Below are 6,044 nucleotides of genomic sequence, written 5' to 3' on the forward strand. Positions count from 1 at the left end.
GAAATGAACAGCTGTATAGGTGCTAAAGCAGAAATGAAAGGCAAGCATCCATGGGTGCTACTAATATGCAGCCACCCTTTTATCCATACACAGGCACCGCTGGCCTGAGAGTGCATGGTGTTCTATTCTGCTCCTCCGATCTAAAGTGTGATGTATGACAAGGGAAAGCATTTCACTCCCATCCCCCTTTCCCACCCATAGCTCAAGAGAAGCATACAGCATTTCACCGAGGTTTCCAATAGGGGTGGGGGGAGGAGGTATGGGAATTGCAGTAATGCATTTTACCATGCTTAGCCGAGGTATGGGCCTGCAGCCTGAACACTTTAACCTTCCTGCCCACGGTCAGGATAAATCAACATAAAAGGGTAAAGAGTCCAGCAAAAGTTATCCTTCAGCCCCTCCCCTGCTGGTGGGGTAACAAACCCCCCTGGAGACAGAGGGTCATGAAAAAGTAGTTATGGGCACCAGCAGAATATTCAGGCCAAAGTCACTCGCAACCACCTGGAATCCATCACCAACACAAGGCACATAGGAAGCCAATTTAACCGATTCTTTCCTTTAGCATAAAGTCAGGTTTCATTCAAAGTCCAGGAAGCCTCATAATACAGAGATTTACAAGGAGCAAGGAGGATATGGAAAATGGTGTTTAGTCTACAGGGAAAGAACAATATCACATAAGATCACGTGCCAGTTCAACTATGCTGGCTCAATACAATAAAAGCATAGACCCCCAACCCACAGAAGAAATCACTAAAATGGGTGTCATTCAATGGCAGAGTATCCACCATGACTACATACCCTACACTGGGGGGGCATTAAATGGCAGAGTATTACTATCACTACATACTCTAAATTGGGTGCTGTCCATTGGCAGAGTATCTATCAACACTGCATACTCTAAACTGGGTGCTGTCCATCGGCAGAGTATCTACCATCACTACATACTCTAAACTGGGTGCTGTCCATCGGCAGAGTATCTACCATCACTACATACTCTAAACTGGGTGCTGTCCATCGGCAGAGTATCTACCATCACTACATACTCTAAACTGGGTGCTGTCCATTGGCAGAGTATCTACCATCACTACATACTCTAAACTGGGTGCTGTCCATCGGCAGAGTATCTACCATCACTACATACTCTAAACTGGGTGCTGTCCATCGGCAGAGTATCTACCATCACTACATACTCTAAACTGGGTGCTGTCCATCGGCAGAGTATCTACCATCACTACATACTCTAAACTGGGTGCTGTCCATCGGCAGAGTATCTACCATCACTACATACTCTAAACTGGGTGCTGTCCATCGGCAGAGTATCTACCATCACTACATACTCTAAACTGGGTGCTGTCTATTGGCAGAGTATCCTCCATGACTACATAACCTAAACTGGGGGGCCATTAAATGGCAGAGTATCTACCATCAATACATCCTATAAACTGGGCAGAGTATTACCATCACTTCATGCCCCAAACTGGGTGCCATTCATTGGCAGAGTATCTATCATCACTACATACTCTAAATTCAGAAAAATAATGCAATTCCGGAATGTACAACCTGCTACTCTACAGCTGCTGTTTAACTACAACTCTCAGTGTACCACTTAAGAACCAGAAGCTGGTTGTTATAGCTCAACAATTGCTGGCAGAGGCACATTTTAGATTTCTTTGGTGTATATATGAAATAAATATGTAACATTTGGTACTCAATCTGTCTTTAGTAAGTATATTATTTCTGTTACCTAATTTAATTGGGGGCCTCTCTTTCCTACAATAAAGCCACGCTTGCCTGAAAAGAAAAGAGTAGACAGGAGGCAAGGTGGAAAGGAGGTCTGGACCCAGATTCAGAATAGGCCCTGGCATTTAAAGTACACAGAGGCCCAAAAAGCCCCCCCCCCCAGCCCAATAAATAGTTACTGTCTATGGCATCTTACAGCAGCCCCTCTGGCATTTGCCTGAACCCACAGATTGCCAGTCTGGGCCTGGGTCCTGGCATTTCAAGTACACGGAGGCCCAAACAGCACCCCCAAGCCCAATAAATAGTGATTGTCTATGGCATCTTACAGCAGCCCCTCTGGCATTTTCAGGAACCCACAGATTACCAGTCCAGTCCAAAGCCAATATACCAAAATTTGTACAAATGCCTGGGACCTGGGTTTTACTAAATAAAGGATCATTCCATTATTTGGAGCACCATGACTTCACACATATATACACACAAGATATATAAACATTTAAAACCCAGTAGGATTTATGTAGCTTATTTACCATCAAGTATAAGATACTGTTTTAATATTAAAAAGTAATAGGAAATCCATTACCAAAATAAGAATTGTTTGCTCAAATAGACTCTATAGAAAAGGAGCTTACTGGATAATGTGATTCCGGATAATAGATCCCATACCTATGAACCTTAACAACATGATTTTTTCCCAGGAAAAAATGAATTATTACACATTATTTTTCTTATAAGGTGCCATGTATAGTGGTGGGCTAACATACTGTTCAGCAGCTGCCCTGCCATATGACCCAGCTGTCCCAACCAAAAAGGCCAAGTGCCCTGCCCAAGCAATGGTCTCTTTAGAAATGGATGGGGCCCTGTCCAAAAAAATACCAACCCCCTCTCCACATGAAAACACAGAGAGACAGAGGTTGTAGGAAAATAAAATTAATAGATAAATAGAATTTTAACTATAAGCAAATGAATGTGATTTACCGTATAATGAGAGCATTCATTCTGTGCATGTCTTACTTACAGTCTGACCAGGGGGGTAAAATAAAATAGAAATACACGTTTTCCACATAGAAACGATACTACCTGATATTGCAGGGAACTGACAGCTAAAAGGGAGGATCTGAATTCAGTGACTTGGAATCATGGGATATGGGCGGTAGGAAGAATATGAATCTATGCACAGAAAACTGCTCCTTGCCAAAAATAGTCTCTAGGCATCATTTTTACAAAAGCCATCAGCAGAAAGGATCAGAACGAGCCAAAATAATCAGTTTTACTCTAATGAAAGGTCTTTAAAGGGATCAAACGGTGCTAACATGGATGGATATGGGCGAATGGAATGTGCCTGGTATTCTTTTGATATATGCCCATGAATATATATTCATATATGTATCTATGTACCGAATATATATATATATATATATATATATATATATATATATATATATATATATATATATAGTCAAATATATATACATTATAGGTATATAGTCAAACATATATACATTTACAGCCTGCATGTTTATATATAAAGGTGCAAATAAATCGTTAAGGAAAAAGAATGCTAATATATACAATAAGAAAATGATACTCAGCAGATACAAATGTTGCAGACATTAAAAGGGACTGGATACAATGGCATCAATGGGGGAGGGTTGCAACAGTGGTTGTCAGGGAAGGCAGAGAAGGATGTGATGAGGCAGGAGCAAGTCAATATCTAAGGAATGGGAGAGGGCAGGGGATGAGGATCTTCAGGAATACCCGACCCTACTGGTGGGGCCTTTGGAAAGTGCCGGATGAACAGAGGAATAGAATAGCTGGGAATGGGCGAGATCCCGGATACATAGGTGCAAATAAGGCCACTAGGCAAGAATGCCTAAATGTATATAATACCTTTCCTAACAAGTGCAATGAGCTGGTTTGCAGGCAGGCCGCTAGATGTGGTTAAACTACAACTCCCAGAACCTCTCAGCAGCAAGTGATGAATGGCGGGGAGCTGTGGCCCAAGCACAAGTGGGCCGCCGCGTGTAAGGTGACCTGTGGCACTTCGCATGTTGTTAAATGACAACTCCCAGAAGCCTCTTGCCGTCTTTAGCTGCAGGTAGGAGGGTGAGACCTGTAGTCCAACAACATCTGGTTGTACAAGATGCCAATTGCATACACACTGCATGATATAAGCAGACAAGGATAAGGGTGCTATTACATATTGTGATACCCACAGGGGATGCTGGAGGGAAGCAGCTCAGCTCACAGTGACAGCTCCACTCACTCTCATTCCCAACAATCATCCAATCTCTTACCTCCTCCTGCCCGAGGTCTCTTTCTTCTGAGGCTGCTGTCTCCGGCTGCCCTGCCTTGGTAATGGCAGCACTGCTGTCTCTTTTATGTGCCTGGGTTTCTTCCCTTTCCCCCAGCCAGATATTTTGGACCCTGACTAAAGTCACATCCACTGCTGTATTGGCACCACTTTTCCTCCTGTTCCCTGGGAACAGTCTCTCTTGTCAGCAGGCATGCCTCTCTCCCCTGCCCTGAACCCCACTACATCCCTCAGCCTGTCTCTGGGTACCCCAGTCCTGCTGCTGACCCTCCCAAACTGAACCCCAAGCTGTCTCCCAACTAATGTGTCTCTGGGTACCCCAGTCTATCTGCTCTCTCTCCCAAACTGAACCCCAAGCTGCCTCCCACTAATCTGTCTCTGGGTACCCCAGTCCTGCTGCTGACCCTCCCAAACTGAACCCCAAGCTGTCTCCCCACTAATCTGTCTCTGGGTACCCCAGACCTGCTGCTCTTTCTCCCAAACTGAACCCCCAGCTGTCTCCCCACTAATCTGTCTCTGGGTACCCCAGTCCTGCTGCTCTTTCTCCCAAACTGAACCCCCAGCTGCCTCACCACTAGTCTCTGGGTACCCCAGTCCTGCTGCTCTTTCTCCCAAACTGAACCCCCAGCTGCCTCACCACTAGTCTCTGGGTACCCCAGTCCTGCTGCTGACCCTCCCAGGCTAAACCCCCAGCTGTCTCCCCACTAGTCTCTGGGTACCCCAGTCCTGCTGCTGACCCTCCCAGGCTAAACCCCCAGCTGTCTCCCCACTAGTCTCTGGGTACCCCAGTCCTGCTGCTGACCCTCCCAGGCTAAACCCCCAGCTGTCTCCCCACTAATCTCTGGGTACTTCAGTTGCCTTCCTGTACACCACCCTGAATGTCCCTTCTGCCCTCTCCGCACCTCTGTCCTCTCAGCCCACAGTCTGTCTCATTCCATCGCCTACAGCCACCTGTCTCTGATCCGTACGATCCGGTTGTCCCCTCTCTGTACGCCCGCTCCCAAGCTGTCTCTTTTTCTTCTTCTCTGTGTCTCGGTCAGAGCTGCAGAGCCTGGACCAGGGATGCAGCCGCCCAATGGTAGCCAATTACAGGGTAAGGTAAGCCTGTGCCTCTGGACCCCATCCTCCCTTCAGCTGCCAAAGCACCCGGATACCCCACTCCTCCCTCAGCTCATTCACCGGGGCGCTTCACAGGGGGGGGAAAAATCCTACCCCCCTCACCTCAAATTCTACACCACCCCCAGCCGCAGACTGACAAGCCCGAGTCCAACCACTGCCCACACAATACCGCGGTCCCGCCTCTGATACCTACGGAGGCGTGCCTATACGGCTTGAGGGACGCTTAAAGCAGCGAATGGCAGTAGAGGTGTGTAGTTAGGGCTGGTCTGCCAATCAGCGCCTCAGTGGGGCGGGATTTAAATGAAGAGATGATGTCATTGTGCTTTTGGTGAGGTGTTTGAGGAGAGGGGAGGCAGCTTGTGGGAACAGGCAGGTTGTTGTCAGTGCCAGGCTGCCAGCATGTTTGTCATCATTGATATGCTCTGTTGGGTCATACATGGCTGCCTGATATGTCAGGAATCAGGGGACAGCCTGGCAGCACCCTGGGTGGTAAATGAATTTATCTGCTCACTTCTGCTCAGAGAGATAGACAAGCAGTGCTCCCAGGGCACCCTGTGGGAAGGAACGGCTTAAAGGGGCACTAGTACAAAAATAAAAATGGATATTATGTGAAAGGTGACATTGCTAACTCCAAACAGGGGTTTGCCTGACAGATAGGTTCACTATTATGTCTGAAGAGAGTTGGCTTTTCCCTTGTTCATCCCCTACATTATGTCAGGGGCACTATGGGGATCAGTGACTGTATTCCCATCAAGCATACCCAGCGTGTTGCCCTCCTGTTGTTGAACTGGATCCCTAATCTGTAGATCAAGCTCTAACGGCAAATGTGACAGTAAAACAGTGGTGGATAAAATGCTATCTGCCGGCCTGG

At 46.7% G+C, this 6,044-nt stretch overlaps 1 protein-coding gene across 4 annotated transcripts in view; it reads right to left on the bottom strand.

Annotated features, from left to right (window-relative positions):
* ppfia3 (protein tyrosine phosphatase, receptor type, f polypeptide (PTPRF), interacting protein (liprin), alpha 3) overlaps nt 1-5,331 on the bottom strand; it is a 91,231-nt gene extending 85,900 nt beyond the window's left edge. For all 4 annotated transcript variants that reach the window (XM_012967553.2, XM_012967551.2, XM_012967552.2 and 1 more), the window contains exon 1: nt 4,038-5,331. The gene's annotated coding sequence lies outside the window, so the exon portion shown is untranslated. The remainder of the gene's footprint in view (nt 1-4,037) is intronic.
* Between the last annotated feature and the right edge of the window lie 713 nt (nt 5,332-6,044).

Source organism: Xenopus tropicalis, chromosome 7 (genome assembly GCF_000004195.4).
Source record: "Xenopus tropicalis strain Nigerian chromosome 7, UCB_Xtro_10.0, whole genome shotgun sequence".
Classification (NCBI taxonomy): Eukaryota; Metazoa; Chordata; class Amphibia; order Anura; family Pipidae; genus Xenopus; species Xenopus tropicalis.